Source organism: Augochlora pura, chromosome 6 (assembly GCF_028453695.1).
Source record: "Augochlora pura isolate Apur16 chromosome 6, APUR_v2.2.1, whole genome shotgun sequence".
Lineage (NCBI taxonomy): Eukaryota > Metazoa > Arthropoda > Insecta > Hymenoptera > Halictidae > Augochlora > Augochlora pura.
Window position 1 is genome coordinate 22,604,676 of NC_135777.1, and position 20,628 is coordinate 22,625,303.

The 20,628-nt window shown below is 42.2% G+C and overlaps 1 protein-coding gene across 1 annotated transcript in view; it reads right to left on the reverse strand.

Moving 5' to 3' along the window:
- LOC144470758 (PRL-1 phosphatase-like) overlaps positions 1-16,266 on the reverse strand; it is a 61,992-nt gene extending 45,726 nt beyond the window's left edge. Inside the window, exon 1 of the mRNA XM_078182262.1 lies at positions 16,116-16,266. The gene's annotated coding sequence lies outside the window, so the exon portion shown is untranslated. The remainder of the gene's footprint in view (positions 1-16,115) is intronic.
- Between the last annotated feature and the right edge of the window lie 4,362 nt (positions 16,267-20,628).

Genomic DNA, 20,628 nt, shown 5'->3' on the forward strand with positions numbered 1-20,628 from the left:
CGCAACGGCGATCACAATATTCTACCAACCCCATAAAAATCCTCCCCTTTCCTCTCGAACGTCCAACAAGCAACAACAATCATTACTGTAGCCTGACCTCGCAGCAGTTTTTTTTGTCAAAGCCGACCCTTTTGTCCCGACAGTCTAGCGAGGGTTAAAACGAGAAAAGCGAAGATCGAAGAGGGGGGGTTGGCGGGGGAGAGGCGCGTAAGAAGGACAACTATAGAAAAGCGAGTGGGCGAGGAGATCGCCCACGGACGAAACTCTCTTCTTTTTTTTTTCTCGGCAGCCTAAAGCCGTCGCGACGCGACGCCGCGTCTGGATCGAAGGAGTCGTCAGGGTTCGCGAGACGACGACGACGTCGGCTGGTCGTCGACCTTAATTTCGCTGGCCGAAGTAGTTCCAGCCGGGCGCGAGACCTTGTCCCGGGTCGAATCGAGCCGAATCGAAGCGGATCGAGCAACGCGCGCGCGTCTCGTTACCATAACACCGTCGCTCCACGGTGTTTGGAACAGAGCGCGCGTAGGGGTGGCGCTTCATCCCCCATGTTGCTTTGGTTCGCCATGGTTTTAGCATTATTGGTATAATAGTACCGATATATTGATAGCGTTGTATTTAAAAAATTGCGATGAATAATAAAATGAATTTAAGTATGACTGAATATAATATCACATGCCGTGTAAATAATGTATAATAATTTACGATAAAACAGGCTAATAAATAACAGAAAATTATAAACTGTATAACTAAATACTATATCATTAAAAATTAAACATAAACGAAGTAAACTCAAAATATAGAATATAATCAAAATATAAATATAAAATATAATCAAATATAAAAATATATTAAATATAGAATATATAATAGTTTAAAGTATGCTTTGAACTTCCCTCGATATAAGCTCGATTTGAACAGTTTCGCTCGACTGTGTAGTGCGCTTGAATGAAAGAATGCGAGACGCGGGGGTGGCTCGAACTCGAATAATCCTGCTTATCGATTCGAGGGCGTCTCGCGGGACACTCGAAATAAGTCCGGGCGATCAACCCCTTCGCCGAGAAGTGGCCTCGTCATTAGGAACGAGCCCTTCTTATTAGGGAGGTTTGTCTAGACCCTCGACTTCTTTTCATCCAGCCGCGTGATGGATACTTTAACCCTTCATAATCCTGTCCAACTTGAAAGCCACGAGTCCCTGATTGCATTTATCAAGTTGTTTTTTTATCCATGGTAATATACTATAATATAACATTTTATGGGACGAGTAATAATTTTTAATTATAGCATTTATTCAGGGGTTCTTGATTGCATTTTTCAAGATGTTTCTTGACCCATGATAATATACTATAATATAACATTTTATTGGACGATTTACGTTTGGTTTTTAACGTAGATCACAGTGTTTTAACCCTTTGATAAAAGTCGTCCCAAAATTATTTTTATGCCAGCAAAGTTCAGATTAAAAAAATTGTTAAACAGTGAAACCTGTCAATTCAATTTCGTATACATGAAAGTGCACTTCTGTTACGTAGAATGGAAATACTATGAGTCAGAAAGATTATTTCGCGGTTAAGATGACTTTGAGTGCAAAGGGTTGAATTTGGAATAAAAATGGCTTCGAGTGCAAAGGGTTAAATTTGAAATAAAAATGGCTTCTAATGTAAAGGGTTAGCTACGACTTAAACCGGAGAGATCCCCCCATGCTGCTGTCCAAGCCTCGCAGGAGCCAAGGCCCATACCGTCGCGTGACATTCGATCGCGGGTAACGAGTATCGAGAGGTACGGTTCTCTCGCATTATCTTCTCGTAGCGCGTTCAGCCGGTGTTGTACCCGCTTCCTGTATCCGACCGTTCACCGTTATGTAATGCAACGGAATGGAATTTACATAACAGGAAACGGTAAACCAGATCCGAGTAGGCGAATTGTACTCGCGAACGCTATCGAGAGTGCTGTTTATCGTGGGCCCGCGACACACGGGCACAACACCCACGCGCGTATCGAGGCCGTACCAATCGATCCGCCGTTCCCTCGAAATAAGTTCTCTATCTCTGTCTCTCTCTCTCTCTCTCTCTCTTTCTTTCTCTCTTTCGGCTTGCCCTGCGAATTTGCGTCAAACGAGTCCGCCGATTTGGCGACACGACCAGTTGCGTCAAAGTCGCGAATAAATTGGAGGGCGTCGCGACGCGCGCGCCGATCTCTGAATACCAAAGATCGCCTCCATTATTTCTGTTCGGTAAAATAGACATTCTCCTCGTTTCTATTGGTAATATTTTGTGTACTCGCTGCTAGAATACTAATTTAAAGTGACCTATAGAACGTTTTAATAAAATTGGGAGAAGTGGAAATAACGAAATTAATTAAGACTTTGCGATTGAAGGTATTCTAGCCAATAAAACACATTTTATGATATATAATAATAAAAATGATAAAAATGAAGATATAATAATGGGATGATATATCAGCTAATATAAAATATATATTAATTAATATCTAATATAATAACGTGACAATATATAATATAAGAAAGTAAAAAGTACTTTAACCCTTCGCAGGAATAAATTTTAAATGGCTATCTATCTATCGGGGCTTCGTCTTTCGAGAAGCGGTCGATTACCCCCGATATATGGTTCTTGCCGAGATCATGCCCCGAAGCTCTGCCTTTTATACTATTACCGCGTATAGGACTTAGGTTACTATCTCGGCTAGACGGTTCTACGACAAGCCACCCGTAGATTCAACTTCTCCGCTTGAATTACAGTTCGACGAACTGCTCCTTCTTCTTTTCTTTGCGAGAAATGGTTAGCGTGATATTAAAGATTGGAATACGTTGTCGTAACGTAGAAATTTCTAGCTTTAATTTCTGGTAAAAGTTATTATTTTATGATAATTTTTAACTGAGTTACAGCTGTTCAAAGATCGACAACTATTTCGGTCAGGAATAAATTAATTGAACTATTGACCAAATTATAATCCATCATACAAAAAATAAAAAAAATTAAAAGAGCCAATCAGAGTACATTATCCTAAACTAGAAATTCCAAGGTTTAATTTAAAAAAGGAGTCATAATTTTACGACAGCTTTTAACAGAGTTACGTCTGCTCAAAGATCGACTTCACGTCCGACAATTAGCGACGCATTAATTTTTCCGTCGAGCGTGCACCCAAAGGGCTCGACTTTGTTAAACAACTGTATAAAATAATAAAAACGAAATATAAAAGCACGGTGCCTTGATTGCACAAAGGACATTCGACTGGCAACGCCTGGTAAGTTAATTGCAGAAAGGACGAGAAGGGCGAGTCGTTAAAGTTCACGGCACCGGGTGGCCGCTGTTCGCCGAGCGCGAAACCCTTTGCCATTCTATGCACCGGGGGATGTCGCGACCCCGGTGTGTCGAACAAGACCGGTTCGCGCAACTTGCTCGTCGAGACGCAACCGGAGCGCGCCGGTAAACCGATCCCCGCCGCCAGCATCGACTCTCGCGCGCCTCTCCCTCTCCGCCACCCACGCGCTCGCGGAATCAATTTATGTAACATTGTATCGTATTCAAAACACACCGGCAAAGGTTTTATCGGTGGCTACCAGGGAATAAGCGTTCGTACGGTTTGAACTTTCCGCGAATAGTCCTTTCGAGGCGCCGCACGCGCGCACCCGGTGCACACACCCTCTCCCTGTGCACCCTCTGACCTTTCTCCCGCACCCTTTGCGAATATTCTCGCAATGTGGAATAATCGCGGAAATTTGGTCCCTCGTGGAAATCGACATCCTCGCGAGCTGTACTTTATCAAAGATTGACGTAATAATGATAATAATTTATTCACGTGTGCTGGTAGAAAAATCCTTTGTTATAAAAGAAATATAATATCATATATATAATAATGTAAGAGTAGAGAGATTCTATATAGCGATCGCAGGAAAAAAAAGGCACAAAATTAAAAATTAAAATACCTGAATTTTTTAATTATTGTAAAATTTTTAAAAAGAGAATTTTTTACTCATTGTTCAGTAGACGTGTAATAATAGTAATAATAATGAAACTAGAAGAAACAAATGAAATAATGAAACTAGAACAAATTAATAAAATAATAATAATAATTAAACCAGAAGATTCTAATAAAATAATAATAATAACAACGAAGCCAGATACTGAAAGAAGAACGCCAAAACTCTGGGTCTAAATGGACCCGATCCCCGGTATCCCAGCCTCAAAACTATCTTATATACCTGCTGAATTTTCTCGCGCATGCATAAAGATGCATAATAATCGGTCTAGCGATCAGAGGCAAGGAAGATCGTGACGTGTGATCTCGCGATGGGTTGAGAGACTTCCAGGTCAACTGGAAGAGGAACGCGTTCGAGTGCGCGTTTCTTTTCTGAAACGCGATCGCGGGGACAATGTACACCTGCGCGCCCCGTTCGAGGGAGGAGAAGAAACAAAGAACCCTCTCGAAAATAGACCGCCACGGCCACTCTCGCTTTCACGCCTCTTCCCCCCCCCCCCCCCCCCCTCCCTCGAATTCCCCCGCCCCCCCCCCCCCCCCCGCTTCTTTTGAATTAACGCGAGTCTCTGCGCCGAACAGGGCCAGGAAGCCTGTTGCTCTTCGAAGTTCCTCAATGGTCAGTCCCTCCTTTTCTGCGGGATTCTTTATTCACCTGCTAGCGCGCGCGCGCCGTCCCGTGAATATCGTCGCCCAAGGCCGCGCAGCGTCTTCATCAGACGCGTGCAGATGTTTTATTAATTATCATACCTGATCAGACTTTTGCCAGAGAACGGAGAACAAGGAGAGAACTCGTTCGTCTTTATTTTTGCTTATCTTTATGGTAGTCTTACTCTGACTATGGCAAAAGAATTAAAAAATCACAGCCTCGGAAATAATAATGAAACAAAATAACGTCTCGACTGAAACAATTTATTATAAAGAGATATCCTAAAAAATTTCCTGAGGAAGGAAACGAAATAATTTCTCTCTATTAATCCTTAAAAAACTAAACTAATTCTTGTTAAAATAAATCTAAAGAAAAATACTAGCCCCAAATCGAGATAAATTCTAACTCGTTCACGGTCCGAAAAATTGTCGGTAAAAATCGTCGACAACCTACCATCTAAATAAAAAAAATTCCAGTCGACACAATTGCATCCCGTTCTCTGAAATAAACCGTGTCGCGCGTTGCCAAGTCGCGCGATTTTCACAGAGGTTGCACACCCTCGGATCGTATTCGCAGTCCCCGCGACTATTTATCCATTTAATTGACACTAACGTCGGCTGCGTACACGCCATCCGTCGAGCTTCTCCCCGGTGGCGAGCGAACGGGTGTGTTCGCGTGGTCACGGAGGATAATGCAACACGCGAAGAGGAAGACCGTCCGCGGCCGGAAGTGGATTGCAAACGAGGGACGACGAGCGCAACGGCCGCGCGAATTGCAACGCGTGCGAAGCAGCAGAGAGGCGCGCTGCCGCGCGGCCACAGCGCCGCGTTGTTAACGAGCGGCCGTGTAGCGGCAACAAAGAACAATGGCCGGAGATGAGGAATAAAGGGAACGTTTAGAAAACACTCGCGAAACAATCGAGCGAACGCCGATCGATCGCGCCAGCGTTCCGTTTTATTTTGCGGCTCGCGGAGGCTCTCCCTCTTCGCCTCGCCAACCCCTTCCAATTCAACGCGTTTCTTTCTTTATTTTTGTAAAGAGATTCGAGTAAGGTGGTCGATGCACCTTTTCTGGCCACCCGTGCTATTATCGCAGAGGTGGGAAAGGTGTAAAAATGTCGAATAATAAATTGGAGATAAAAGATTTTATTTGTTGTCGAGAGACGGGTTTTATTCGATTAGTGGTGGATTAATAATTTTATTCGACGATAATTTATAAGAGAATAATTTATCTGACAGCAATTTATCCAAGAATAATTTATCTGACAGTAATTTATCCAAGAATAATTTATCTAACAGTAATTTATCCAAGAATAATTTATCTGACAGTAATTTATCCGCCAACAATTCATCCGAATTGTTACTTGAACAATTTTTAGTCTAAATAATGCCTGTAATATTGTTTTATTTGCTAATATATTTATTTTAAATTCTTTCTTAGATATGTACAATTAATGAGAAAGAATACTAATATATCTCCTTTAAATTCTTCATTGGACAGGTACAATTAATAAAAAAGAAGAGTACAGCGTAAACAGTAAGAAAAAGGAATGAACGAGAAGAGCGGAAAAGAACAGAACCGAAAGATTGAGAAAAATAAATGAAGCAAAACTATATTTACGTTCTCGGTATGTGCTGACCGAGTTAATTGAAACTGTGTTTTACACGGGAGTAAAAAGTATTCGACGAATTGCGAGAAACACGAGGTCAAGACTGACCGGCGACAACAAAAAAAAAAGATAAACAAAACGAGGAGACCGCAAGCGACGCGACTCGCGACGGGGAGATCTCCCCGATCGGTTGACTAAGCGTTTAAAAAAAAAAACGGAACGGAGTTACAGTCGCGTAAAACGGAAGCGTTTGTCATGTGATCCATCAAGCGGCCTTGAATTTTTAGCGAACAGCTCTTTCTTCGGCTCGTAATTATAAAGGCGTTATTTAAATTTTTGTTGCAGACTCAGATAAAGAACTAGAACAGAGAACTATGCTGAACAGAGGACTCGGGTGGCTACCTTAGGGTAACCATACAGGCCGCGATAAGGTGGTTGCAGCGAGGGGAAAGGGGTCCAGCGATTCGAAGGAATCGGGGGACCGGGGCCACGCGCACTAAATTTAATAAACGTCGCGTAGGTGAAATACGACCGAAGGTGTAATCCGACGTCCCGCGTAAACTGGATGCGCACGTGGTCTTGTAAAGCGAGACGCCGCCGCCGCCGGTGATAACGAGACTTCTATTCAGAAAAAACCGCGTGGTCCTCTCACTCCTCCCGTGTCACCCGAGCACGGGATCCAGATAAATTCTCCGAACTTCGAGAAAGACGAGTCCAAGGGTAAACGGATCCGGTGGCCGGCGATACTAATCGACCCGAGACGATCGCTGTACCCTTGGCCCTTCGTTCTTAATTAACCTTCTGCGACCTTTAAATCCGTTCGACGCGTTCCTGTACAGGCTGTCGACTTTAGCAATCGCAACGATTTTTCAGGCGCTTACGATTATCTGATTAAAAAATGTTCGGAGCAAAAGTTAACTAGTACTTTGAGGAGTAGAAGACTAGTACTTGAGGAGAAGTTAGAGATACTTCGAATTTTTTATATGACACTGGGTACTTTTTATTTTGTAGTATTGTAGTTGAATTCAGTGGCTTATTACGCAATGACTTTGATACAATAATCCTTACGTAATGACTCTATACAATGGCCCTTATGCAATGTCTTGTTTACGTGTCTCTTTTTGTCTGCTGTTTCTTTGTTCGCATAATTCTCCTGGATCGACAATAATTCCTTGATGTATTGATCAATACAGTTTTCTTATTGTCTCAAATAGCATATACGCAATTTTTCCATAAATGCACGAAACTCGCGGTGCAATAATTAATAACGTCGACTTGTACCATTTCGTTCTCAAACTATTTCATAGCGAAAATTAACCCTTTTAACTCCAATGATACCACTAAAATTCTTCAATCACGTTCTAAAATAATTGCTAACAAAGTTTATATTTTAAAAAATTATTAAAAATCAGAGCGTCGGTATGAATTACAAGAATTAATTTTGTTTGCATAAAACGCACTTTGTCGCATAAAATACAGACACTATAAACCATAGAAATTACTTTAGATTTGCAGTTGAAATGGTTTCGATTGCAACGGGTTAAATATGAATGAGCCGACGCGTTTACAGGGAAATTCAGCGTTCACAGTTCCGCGATAAATCGATAGGACAGAGATTATTTATTCAGTGTCGAAAGTTGATTTGTATTGTTGGCGGATCGGCGGCTGGGAGGGGGGAGTCATCGCGGAGAGGCAATCGAATTGCCTGTTGCGCCAGGGGGTCATTGGCGACTGGCAATTAATCAGTGCACTTGCTCCGCATAAACCGTGATATTTGTTAACGTTGCAGCGTCATACAGCGGCGGGATGCTGCTATAAAAATATTAATATCTTGACGCGACCGTGTCCGTATTATTTTTCACTCTTAATATAATGAATAATTTCAGTAATATCTCTATAAAAAATATGGAACAAATTTCATTACAAAATTCATTAGAGAAGTCATTAAAAAATTCAGCAAATAATTCAGTAAAGAATTTACTAAAGAGTTGCCGAAAGAATTCGTTAAAAAATTGATTAAAGAAATCACTAAAGCATCGATCAAAGCATTCATTGAAGAATTAAACAATAGATCCAAGCATTCATTGAAGTATGAAACAATAAATTAAAGCATTCGTTAAAGCATTAAACAATATATTAATGCATTCATTAAAGAACAGATTAAAGTATCGCCGCGTTAAAACTCTCGGATAAATCTGACGGGCATGCGACAAGCTATTTGCATCGCGGTATTAATTACGCCATTTTGTTGTAAACGGGGAACGAGAGCGGCCGCGGGAGACACACAATACCGGACCTAGAGAATTATTTTTGCTTGCGTCGAACGCGATGATATTCCATCCGCCGCGCGCCGCAATTAACCGCGTCTTAACGGCGCGCGGGGCAATTGGTTTTGCAACTGTTCCACGAGGCGGGAACGACGCGCGACGCTTCGCAATAAATGCGAATCGCGTTTATCGACGCCGATGACGTCAAGACCAATGCCAAGCCTGATACAAGATCGACGGAAAAATCTTTCTAGAAAACTCTTACGGTTTACGGAGGAAGACTTCGCCGCGCGTCTGTCAATTCGCTCTTTCGATGCCGGATTTAAACTGAATAGTGCATTTCAATCTACACGGAGAATTTGTTCTAGCGAGATTTTAGAGTTCCCTTTGCGCTCGAAGCTACTTTATCTGAAAATTTAAAATAATTTTTCTGATTTAGAATTTTTATATTTTATGTAACATAGTGCACTTTTATTCTTGTGACGTATACCAACAGTCTTATTAAATAATTCTTGTTCTAAAAATTCTGGAAAAATATTTTAAAATAAGTCAATAATAAAATTTCTAACCGTTTTAAAAATTCTAAAAAATTGTTAAAAAATCCGATAGGTCACTCTGCACAATTTAAACATTTTTACCCTTTTTACCCTATTTTAACAAAAACCCAAAATATATTTTCACTTTACACAACCTATAGCATTTTATAAATCAAGAAATTGAATTCTGTGACCCGTGCAACAATTAACAGCTCTTACCAATTCTTTAAAAATAAGTGAATTAGCTAAAAATTATTTCATAACATGGCACGACAATTTTTAGCCCCAGAGTCGCCACTCGACCGCAAATGGTTATTAAATACGCTAATATATTATACGCGTATTAATTACAGTGCACGCAGACCGTGATATCGAAAAGTACTCTGCTCCAATTAGTTTACCGCCAGGCAACTGCGTAAAATCCCGAGGCCACTGATTAAGAAAAAATTGAGTAAAGCTAAGTGAATGCACGAAGAGAGTTAGCGAGAGTGAGTGAGGGTGAAAAAAAAAGGGGGTAGCTGTAAATGCGAGAGGGCCGCGATACACGGCTAAAAGTGTTCGAGAGAGAGAGAGAGAGAGACACTTTTTGCGGATGTGCGACTCTGATGGACCAGCCAATAAAAGGGGAAATGCAGCGGCGAGACGCACGCTCGCCCCTCCCAGTTTCTTGTCGCTCTTTTTACGCACGGATCCGTGGGTGTGCGTGACGTCACCGCCGGCTTTTTTTCCGAGAAAAGCCTTCCGCCAGGGATGGTAATACTGAGAAACGAGAATAACGTTCGATCGGTGGATACAAATTAGACGGTGGGTCGCGGGCAGCTAGCTCTCAATCAATTTGTACGCAACGGGTGTCTGGGAAAACTTGCTCTCGATCTGCATAACTCGTTCCTATCAAAAATTCATGGAATATTCGCACGGACGAGCGCCGTAAGAAGCCGAGTCTAGACCAAACGACGTCATGTTTCTATTTAAAAATGGCTGACATAAGAGATTTTTACTGGGAATTAGTATATAAATTTTTTTTCGTCGAGCGTACACTGTAGCAAAAATTGTGGAGGGTTGAGATAATGTTGTATGCATTTAATATGTTATAATATTGTTCCAATGTAAACTAAACTAAACTAGACTAATTGCAAAATTTTAATATTAGATTTTATGGAATTTTCAAGATAACCATATCCGGTGGAGAAAAAGTCAGTGCACCTTTCTATCCATTGTCACGCAATCTAATCGCGTTGGAAGATCGTTCGCAGATGATAAAACACGAAGGCACTTTTTCAGCCAGCAGATTAGGCACGAGGCGTCGATGGGAATATTCATTGCACCGCCAATTAGCAGGCAAGGGGGTACGTTGTCCCAGTGAATTTCGTTTTCATTGAAGTGGTGCTTCGAAAGATCATTGAAGAGGACGATTTTTCTCTGTTTGTTACAGTTTATAGACCTCAGAATAGAAATTTAATAAATAATATAATAATTAGAAATATTTAAAGTTGAGCTTTGTTAGAGCAGAATATTTTACCTAATAAAACTACTTCTCACCCCTTTAAGATGTCTAGCTTATCGCGTCATATTTTTATATTTTCACATTTTGTATTTCTTTTTATTTAAATGACAGAAGATTTTATCTTATTTCCCAAATCTCGCAATACCATAGATAATTGTCGTCTTTGACAGATTATTGTTCTCTTCGCGCCGCTATCAACGATGAGAGAAGCTCAATGAGGAAACTCCAATTCTGAGAGTTACTATTGTTCTCACGCAGTCTATCGAAAAAGAAAGAGAGAGAGACTCTTTTTATTTGATCGGCGCCGAATCCGAAGTAAAATGTAGGACAGTGGGACGGCGGCCTATAGGCTCAGCTTGCGAAAGGGACGCCTCGTTCAGCCGATTATCGCATAAAAATTGACGCCCCGCTATAGCTGTACAAACCGCTACGAAATTATCGCGATGACCAATCTCGTTCACGTGCGTCATTCTTGGAAACATCGAACACGTAACATGATTCATTGCCGCGCCGTTATCGTCGCGAGTTCAGCGAAATTGTATTTGTATTGCAACATGTTGCTTCGACTCCCTTTTCCCGTGTTAGGTGCTCGATCGAGAGCATAGCACGTGTCTTCTATATGCCGCGACGTTCTACAGGGTGATGTAAAGTAGCTTGCAATTGATCAATGACGGGTTCTTTAAGCCATTTGAAGCAATTTTTTCCTTTACAACAATTTTCTTCGACGCGTGGTTAACGAGTTATTAACGAAAAACGGTGGCCAATGAGAGGCGAGCTCTACTGGCGCCTGGAGGCTGTACGACTTGGCTTCGTATGCTTATTGGCACAGTCGCCTCGCTTCTCATTGGCCACTGTTTTTCGTTAATAACTCGTTAACGACGCATCCAAGAAAATTATTGCAAAGGAAAAAGTTATTTCAAATTAACTCAGGAATGTTTTGTTTTCTATTTGCGAAGCACTTTTGTGACACTCTGTATACTTGGAACACCTTGTATAGAAGAGGAGACCTACGACCTTTCGTAGTGGATATATGCTAACGGTGATTCATTATTTTCATTGAAATTCGTTCTCCGCTAAAAGATATTCAATATCCGACTGGTGGGCGGGCCGGTGTGCATAGCTCCATGTGCATAGTAAGTTGCACAATGTTTCGCGATATTCGAACTGCAGAATCTTCCTCGCATTATATTTTTCTCTAACGCGACGGCTTGTAACATTTATTTCAATTCAATCCCAATTAATTCTTTCAAAAAAGTGAATTTTTCAAAAACATTGAACATTGAAAATTTCTATCGACCACTAAGTCCTTCAGAAACGTCATTCGAGTCGCCGAAGCCGTGTATCGCGTTCCCTGCTAAGAGGGCACAGTAACTGGCCCATGCTCGTGCGCGAAGAAAGTAGGAAGAGGAGACGCTACAAAGTCAAGGCACTGAATATCACGGAAAGTTTACACCTCGAGTCACGTTTCCGGCGGAGTCAGCTTCGCGGACCTCGTCGCGTTCGCGGCGCGGCGAAACGTTGAAAACGAAACTCGGAAAAAAATGTTACGAGCCGCGCGTGCTCCCGATCGGCTCTCATGCCTTGCAGCCGCGCTAATAAATGCGGTGGAAACGCCACGCTTCTCCCACAGCGGTGGGACGGGTTAGGTTCGAAGAAATCAACAAGTAACCTAAAAAGTTAATACCTCAAGTTGCACATGATATTATTTAATACAAAATATGGAAGAAAAAGTCTAGCATAAAATATTACTTTGACATTAATAGAAGACATCAATTAATATATTTTTCCTTTAATTATAAAACAATATATTTGCTCGTAATCAATTTTAAGAAAAGGAGCAACACATTCGGTGCATAAAACAGTCATGAAACTAAATAAAAAAAATTTTAAATAAAATACTCAATCGTAGAGTTAAAATATATTGTTCACCCTGTATAAAAAGCTAAACAAAAGGCTAATTAAAACAATTTTTAGCCCACCTAGCTCCAAAGAGTGAAGCAATAAATTCCAATCAATTTTCATTACTGTTTTCCATTTAAATAAAAATCATTTAACTACTGTTATACGAATTATTTCGACACGTTGGCGTCGCGCTCGCTAAACTGCAAATACCGGCGGCGGATGAACGCGTATCTGTCCACAGGTGCGTACGGGGAAGCGTTATCAACGCAGTTGCAAGTTGCTAGAAAGTGAGATTGCTGCTTTGCTGGTTTGAACGATTGGGGCACCGGTGTCTGCGACTATCGAATCACCTGGCGTGTTTCCGTCTCCCTTCCAAAGCCCTCGCGACTGTATATCGTTTGCGTGCGTCAGCCGCCTCGTAGGGTTCGAGTCGAAAACAGGTCCTGAAGCAGCCAGACACGATTCGATCCCACCATGGGGATATCATGGGTGTGCTCGCCGCCATCGATCATCGCCGTGAGATCCACGAGATGACCGCACGCGAAGGCAAAACAGAAACACGCGTGGGGCCAACTCTGGCGTGCACTTCTCCACGTGCTTCACTGACTCTTCAATCTGTTTACAACGTTATATATATCTTTATAATGATAAAGAGATCGCTGACGCTATCGTCGATCCTCCTTGGATCACTTAGTGATACCTAAGAAGCGTTCTTTACTTAGTTTTTATTTTTAATTAACGCTTTATGGGCGGAGCTGATGTTAATAGCTCACTTTGATCAATTTTGGATGTAAATAATATGTTTTATGTAAATTTTGGTGTACATAGCCAAGGTAAAATTAATTTTGGTATAAATATTCAGAGTAAAATCAATTTTGGTATTAATATCTAAAGTGAAATCAATTTTGGTATAAATATCTATAGTAAAATCTATTCTGGTATAAATATCCAAATTTAAATCAATTTTGGTTCAAACAATTTGATATAAGTAATACATTTTGGTATAGAAATTATATATTTTGGTGAAACTATCAACCTTTGCGGACGAGCATTTTGAAAATACCGAAAAAAATTTCTTTCAGAGAATTAAATTATTTAGGCTACATATCCTGAAATAATAGCGTATAGATGACTCTAACGTCATCTATGTGTCGACATTCACCCCCCAAGGGTTGAATAAATTCTCTAAAAAAATTAATTAATAACCAAGCTCGATGTACAACCCTGAAAAATTGTCAACCACAGTGCAATTAATTTCTGCCAGTTTATACTGATACTGCAAGATACCATCGGTCACGGGTGACCGGCTGAGAACAGACCGCCGCTGTGAGCGAAACAATTCACGTAGCAGCAGTCACAGGTGACCGACAGCGAAATTAGAGTTCAAATCGCGGCTGTCAGATGTGGCCGACGATGAAATACCAGCCGCGTCGGTCACGGATGACCGAGCCGCATGCACCGAACTGCGACTTATTGTTAGAGAGAGCCGCCGTTTAAACGGCATCGGATTTTTTTTATTATTCGATACACGTAAGGTACGATCGACATTGAAAGTGTGTCCGAAACGGGGATGGCTATGAAACCGAGAACAGTCGGGTGTGTGTCCACCGGTTTTCGGGACACGTCCGAGCATTTCCCATCTTTAGCATTGCAAATCAACGACGGATATGGAGTACTGGTGCATCGTGGGACACTGTCACGCGACGGTGAACCTAGCCGACCCTTGCCGCACACGTGGTGCAGCGACTTTAAAATATTAACTTCATGGGAAAGTAAATTTTCTATAAATTTCTAATGCGATATTGGTTAATGTAAAAATAGGGAATAGAAGTTAGAATAATCTGAAATAAGATGGAAATTGCAGAAGATGGAATTTAGCAACCCTTACGCGTGGCACATCGACTTTAAACTGTTCGAAAATATGACTTTATAGTAGTCTAACTCATTAAAGTACGGAAATGATTCTAATTAGCACTCATCAGCCCTCAATAATTTTCCTAATAATACCAGACAGCTCCAATTTCCTCCATTGCCTTTACTCTCGTTTCTAACCTCTGCTTACAGAAAAATTAAATTATATTTCGACTTAGAAGAAATTAATAATATTTAGAAGGTCTCGCATGTACTCTTAATCGCAAGCTTGACTCGTTGTTATAGCACAAGGGTTTAACGAGGGAACCGAAATGAAATCGCGGCCGGTCGGGGGAAACCCAGAGACAGACCGTGACACCTAGCTGTCACAAAGGGACCGCCGTTCAAGAATGAACTCGCTTGGTCCGTGCACGCACAAAGCGCGGCGTCCTTGTTGCGCCCGCCCCCGTAAAACAAACGTGTGCACGACCGGGAACGAACACATTGACTCCGTAAAACGCTATAGAGAACGCCGAACGGAAGCACGCTCGAGCGTCGGATGACAAGGGTGCCGGGAGAACGGGCCACCGACGGGTCCTTTTCCGAGCAAGGACCGAAGCCGACGTTCCCGGCCAAAGAACGTCGCTCCCGTGCACACTGTTCACCTGTTCTTCACTGACCAATTACCACTAGACCTGCTCCTCTGAGCCTCTTTCCTCATTCTACAATTACGATAATTATAAACACACTTTCGCGATCGAACCAATTAAATTACCGCGGGAATTGATACAGTAAAAATCTAAATAAATTGAATTCTGTAACTTTGACGAAGCAATGCACGCCATGGCACTGTTTGGTGGATCTAGCGTGTCAAAGGCGAAAACATGAACTAGGACATTGGAGCTAAGCGAGAAAGAGAGAGACAAAGAGATCACCCCCAACTCCTTTGTAATTCCGCTCTGTCTTCTAAATCATCGCGTCGATCCTCCGACGGCGTAACCTGTACAGACGCGTCGTGCGAACGAATTCGCCTCGGTTTTCCTATAAATATTCATGGCTAGCTCGCGCGGCCGTCGGCGACGCACAGGTGACATGGCAGTCCGGGCTAGTATGTTAACAACAGATCTCGGAGTTAAATGAACGGTGATCGCGTTCCAGCCACCGCGAATGTGAAAGTTCGTGTCCGTAGGAGGCGGTCGCACTGGGAATCGAGAGGAGCAAGAAGGACGGCGGCGGTTCTGTGTGTATATAGGAGGCGTCGGAGGGATTATTTCCAAAGAGAGCTGAAGGGCAAGAGAGGAGAGGTTGGCGGCGTCGGCGTCGGCGGTCTGCGGCGGGCTTTGCGACGACGACGACGACGGGCGCACCGACGGGACGCCAGAGTTCGTCGTCCGCGCGCAACACACGTATTTCGATGCGTGTAAAACCGTGGCGAGGACGACGAGGAGGGCTCGGCCGTGCCTGCTAGGAGGAGAGGCGTGTGAGCGCGAGCGCTGGTTTATACACACACGCAACCGAAAAACGCACACCGCCGCGGCGCCGGGACTGGCAACACGTACGTGCGGCGTACACACGCACGCACGCAAATATATGTATATATATATATACAGAGCAGCCAGGAGAGGGACACGCGCCCGTACACACGACGGTGAAATACGACGAGCCGACCGCCGGAACGGGCTTTTTCGGCGGCCGACCGATGCGATGCACTCGCGAGCGGAACGGTAAGCGCGGATCGGGTTTTGGCCTCGGCCGAGGAGAGACGCCGCGTGAAATAACACACCTTGCTGGTTTCGACACTCACCTGAATCGCCATACACATTGAATATGGAAGGTACGGTGGGGCGTTCGTTAGCGAAAACCCGACTCCGTAAGACGATTGAAACACACACCGAACACTCGCGCACGTCCGTACGCCACAGAAGCCTGTGAACAATTGATGGAAATGGCGGAAGACGGCCGCGAGGGGGCCGACGTCGCCCCGCAGCCCCATTGGCCGGCACGGTTTCCCGCGCCGCGTTCGAATCGGTTAACAGGCACGCGCTTTATTTTATAGACTACCCGTTTTCCCGGTGGCGAGTCCATCGACGTTTCGCACAGTTTTACTGGTTTGCCCGGGTTCCGACGCCACGGTGCAATCGTTTCGCGGTAATTCTAGTTGCGAACAAGGCGCGTAATGTACTGCGAAGATGGAGGGTAATGGTGCAAGAATATTAAAATGGGGAGAGTAAAAGTATTAAATAGGAAAGGGTGAGGATATTCTATGCATAACGATGAGAATAATTTTTAGAATATTTCTTATCATAAAATTAATATTTATTCTACTATTAATAGGTTATAATTTGAATTGATCTCGTCGCATTCTAAAAGAACAGAGCAACTGATAAATAAAAATACAGTGATATTATACGTGACTCTTGAAGCTTGAAACAATATTGTATTAATTATTAAAGCTATATTAATTGTTAAAGCAAGTTAATTGTTAAGCTTGAAAAAATATTACATTAATTACATTATATTGCTGTGGTATTGTCATAATAATCACGATACCACTAAAAATAAAATATTGTCGTTCTCCTTATTCTTTAATTATGCCTCTCGTATTTAATATTGAACATAATATTCATTCTATGTTATTGCTATCTTCCTTCAATTATTTCACCTCGTTCGATCAAAGATAATTGTTCTTCTGATGATCTTTCCAGGTATTATGCGACATCGTGGCCTCGCTATCGTAATTTCAGGGAATAAGAACGTTCGCGAGTAGCAATAAAAGCAAATAAATCAGTCGATGCTTATTTTTAAGTGAATTGCATGCGCGACCGACGTTGCACCGTGTTTTTCGGTACCAAGGAAATCACGAACGATCCCAACCCCCTAATCTCCGCGGAGCTGTTTCGACTTTCTTCAGCCCGGCCGATCTTACGTTCTTATACTTGACCCGGCGTGGTTCCCGATGATAAAACGATTTTCGTGGAAATAATGACCGCTCCCTCCCCCACCGAGCCACGAGAACGACAATAAAATTAAGGTCAAGTTTAATAGCAGTAGACTCGCTCGCTGAACTTTACCCTTCTCCACTGCGACCCGACGTCTCCACTTTTTCGCTTCGTTTAATTATTGTTCCTACACGCTCGCCGACTGTAATTATTAAATAATTGTCGCCGTGTTTACGGTTCGACGAATTCTTCGTCGCTGCGCAAACCTCCTCGATGCAATTTTTAGATACCGCGGCGTTTCATTTACTTCCTGGACTTCGTAGGTTGCTTTCTCGATTTCTGCGAGAGGATTCCGTGCTCCTTGCGTCGGTCAGCGTTATATTGCACCATAGCTGATTACCTGGCTATCACTCTCCAGGGTTAGATAACGGAAAGAAATTGTCTGCGACACTTTCTTGGAAAATGTGCTGTCGGCGGTGTTACGCGAATTACGCGCGCGCCTTTCGGGCGGATCGCGTGACGCTCGCGCGCGAGGGTATCGAATGCGGCCACGCTCGTGCAATCGAATCAGGTGAGTCGGATAATAATTGATAATGGTCGGAGACACGTGCGCGGCGAGCGTCTTTATTTTTGCTCGTCGAGAGGTTCTGTTCGCGAGACGTCTTTTATGGGAGACTTTTAAAAAACGGCTGACATTTTTATAGCGATTGTATTTTTAACCGGCTGGGTTATTTGCAAAGAGTTTTTCGCAAAAATACTATTTATATAATAACAATAATAATATATAATTTAGAGAAATTTTTCGAGATCTGAGAATTCCTCCCCTTTTATTTCCCGGCCGCCATTTCTGCAGTCGCGAAAGCAGGTTCCTGTCATTCCCACATTTTGTAAGCAACAAATTCCCATGGTTGCGTCAGAATTTCACGTCTCTCTTTGCTCGGCTCTGACGTCACGAATAATTGAGCCATCTTTTGACTTTTGACTTCTGACGTCAACATTTTTCGAGGCTACATCACCACGCTATATTGTCACCCCTTTGCACGCGACTGCTAACTCCCACTTACCATTTAAAATTGTTCAAGCTGGTCTTAATATTACCCTAATTGTTTATATTTGTTTATATTATTGTTTATTTTTTTAATTTTTATTTTTACAGCTTAATAATTTTATATTTCGACTACAACTTTTCGCGACGAAAGTATAAGATCTACGGTCCAATTAATAAATAGCTGTCTCCTGATATTAAAAACTGTCTGCTGCGAGTCGAAGAGGTTAGAAACCGGGAAGCATGGCGGACACGTTGTATTAACAGGTTTCAAAACATTTATTCATTGTAAATACATTGTTTGTGCCTTACGTCTGAAGAAAATTAAGTTCGGATGAGAGTCGAGTAAAAGGCGGTACCGACAAAACAACGACGATCGGCGACGATCGCCGCTCCCTCTCCCGATCGATCGGCGTGACAAAACGATCGCTCGAGTTCCAACAACGATTTTACAAATTGTTTTCGGTCACGGGAAGAGATACGGGAGGGGGGGATATAGTATAGTCTGATATACGGGAACGGAATCCACGTGAAAGAACGGCGTACGGCCGTGCACGCACGACGACGATGTTCGTTCTCCAATGGAGCGGAGAACGAACCGGGGGGGAATGAAAAACCATGATCGAAAAGGTGGGGTGGTGGTTATTCCATGGGATAGAATGAATCGTAAGAACCGGCGATACGAGAATCTCTTACGTCTAACATTATTTTTTATATAATCTCTATATATAGATCTCTCGTTCTTTCGCTCGAATTTCTAGCTTTTTCTCTCTCTCACATTCTCTCTCTCTCTCTCTCTCGCACTTTCGCTCGCTCTCTTCATTCTCTGTTCATAAATTACAATCGTTTTTCATCACCATTGATTTCCTTGCCAGTTGTACCATCGTCACGCGTTTCTCACGCAATTATTTGTTTGTCTTTTTCTCGTCTTTTAAATCTTTCTTTCGTTTCTTTAAGGCATTGTTCTCAAGTTTGCAACGAAACGGCACTGTCCGCGAAACTAAAATCGATTCTCGATCATTTCGCACGATTCACAGCGCACCGAGGTTTCTTGTTTTCTGCGCGACGCGAGCTGATTTTAGCGGAGCGCAGATTTTTAGGGAATTTTGCAGCCCCGTGGGTTCAACCCTTTGCACTCGAATGGCGAATGAGAGCCGTGAAAATTAGGCAATTTTTATCTGGCATAAAAATTGCTGGATTGTTTTTTAAAAAATAGTTTCGAGTCACTGAAAACTGTATTTAATAAATTGTCAGAATTATTTTTGTCAGAGTTATATTAATTTAGTATTGTTAAGGCTATAGATAAAATAAAATAAGTCTAGGAGATATGAATAGCACTATAATAGTCACAGTCAACTGTCTCGATTTTACTGACAAATGATTTCAAGAGCAAAGGGTTAATTATAATCGTTCGCGGTCGTTTCAAAGTCCTCGCATCGGCTCTATAACGCTTAGTCAACTCAACAAGATCTCTCCGTTTCAAATTAAGTCGTTCAACAAATGAACAGAGAATTTTTTGCACTAATAAGCCGTAAATTATCGTAATAAATAAACCGTAATTTCTTAATTTAATTATAATTAACACAGTGTAAAAATATTAAAAAAATTCTTCATAAAATTACTTTGATATTCTCTTTTAACTGCGTAAAATATCGCAATTTATATGCGATTTTTAAAATTTTTTGTACGGTTGTCTAAGTGTTAATTCGTCGATTTTTCTTGCAAATTTCGCGCCTTGAAAAGACCGAGGGGCTTGAGCAGCGGCTTCCGAGAAGCATCGCGAACGGTTCCGCGGTGCAGGTGTATAAAATCCGCGCTCCGGTAACGGTTCGCTCGCATAACAATCCCGGGAATTCGATTCAAATGCTTTTGCACTCGCCGCGTGATTTCGCGTTAACAGACTATCGCGAACGTGTGAATACGCCGCGGTGCCAACGCCGAGACGATCTTCCGGTTATCAAGGGCGCGGGGCGAGGTCGGCTGACAACTTCGTCAGAATACTCGTCGGAAATTCTTTCGCTCGATCAATTTAATTCGACGCGATTGGACGCGGTTTTTCGGAGAAAATAATTGCATTTATTAACCTTCGAACGGCGGGGTATTTTTTTATTACTTACAGCAGGACTGGTTAAAATTATTACAATTTATTCTAGTTTGTATGTTTCTAAGATTTCTTTGCTGCTATTAAAGTTGTTGCTTTTATTACTTTCAATATTTCTGGTTAATAATTTTATTTACCATTGAAAATTAGAACTTAGATACAGTGTTAGAAAATTAGGGTTTAAAGAGACCCGCCATCCAAGGGTTAATTTCTACTGTAACTTGTACCTGTG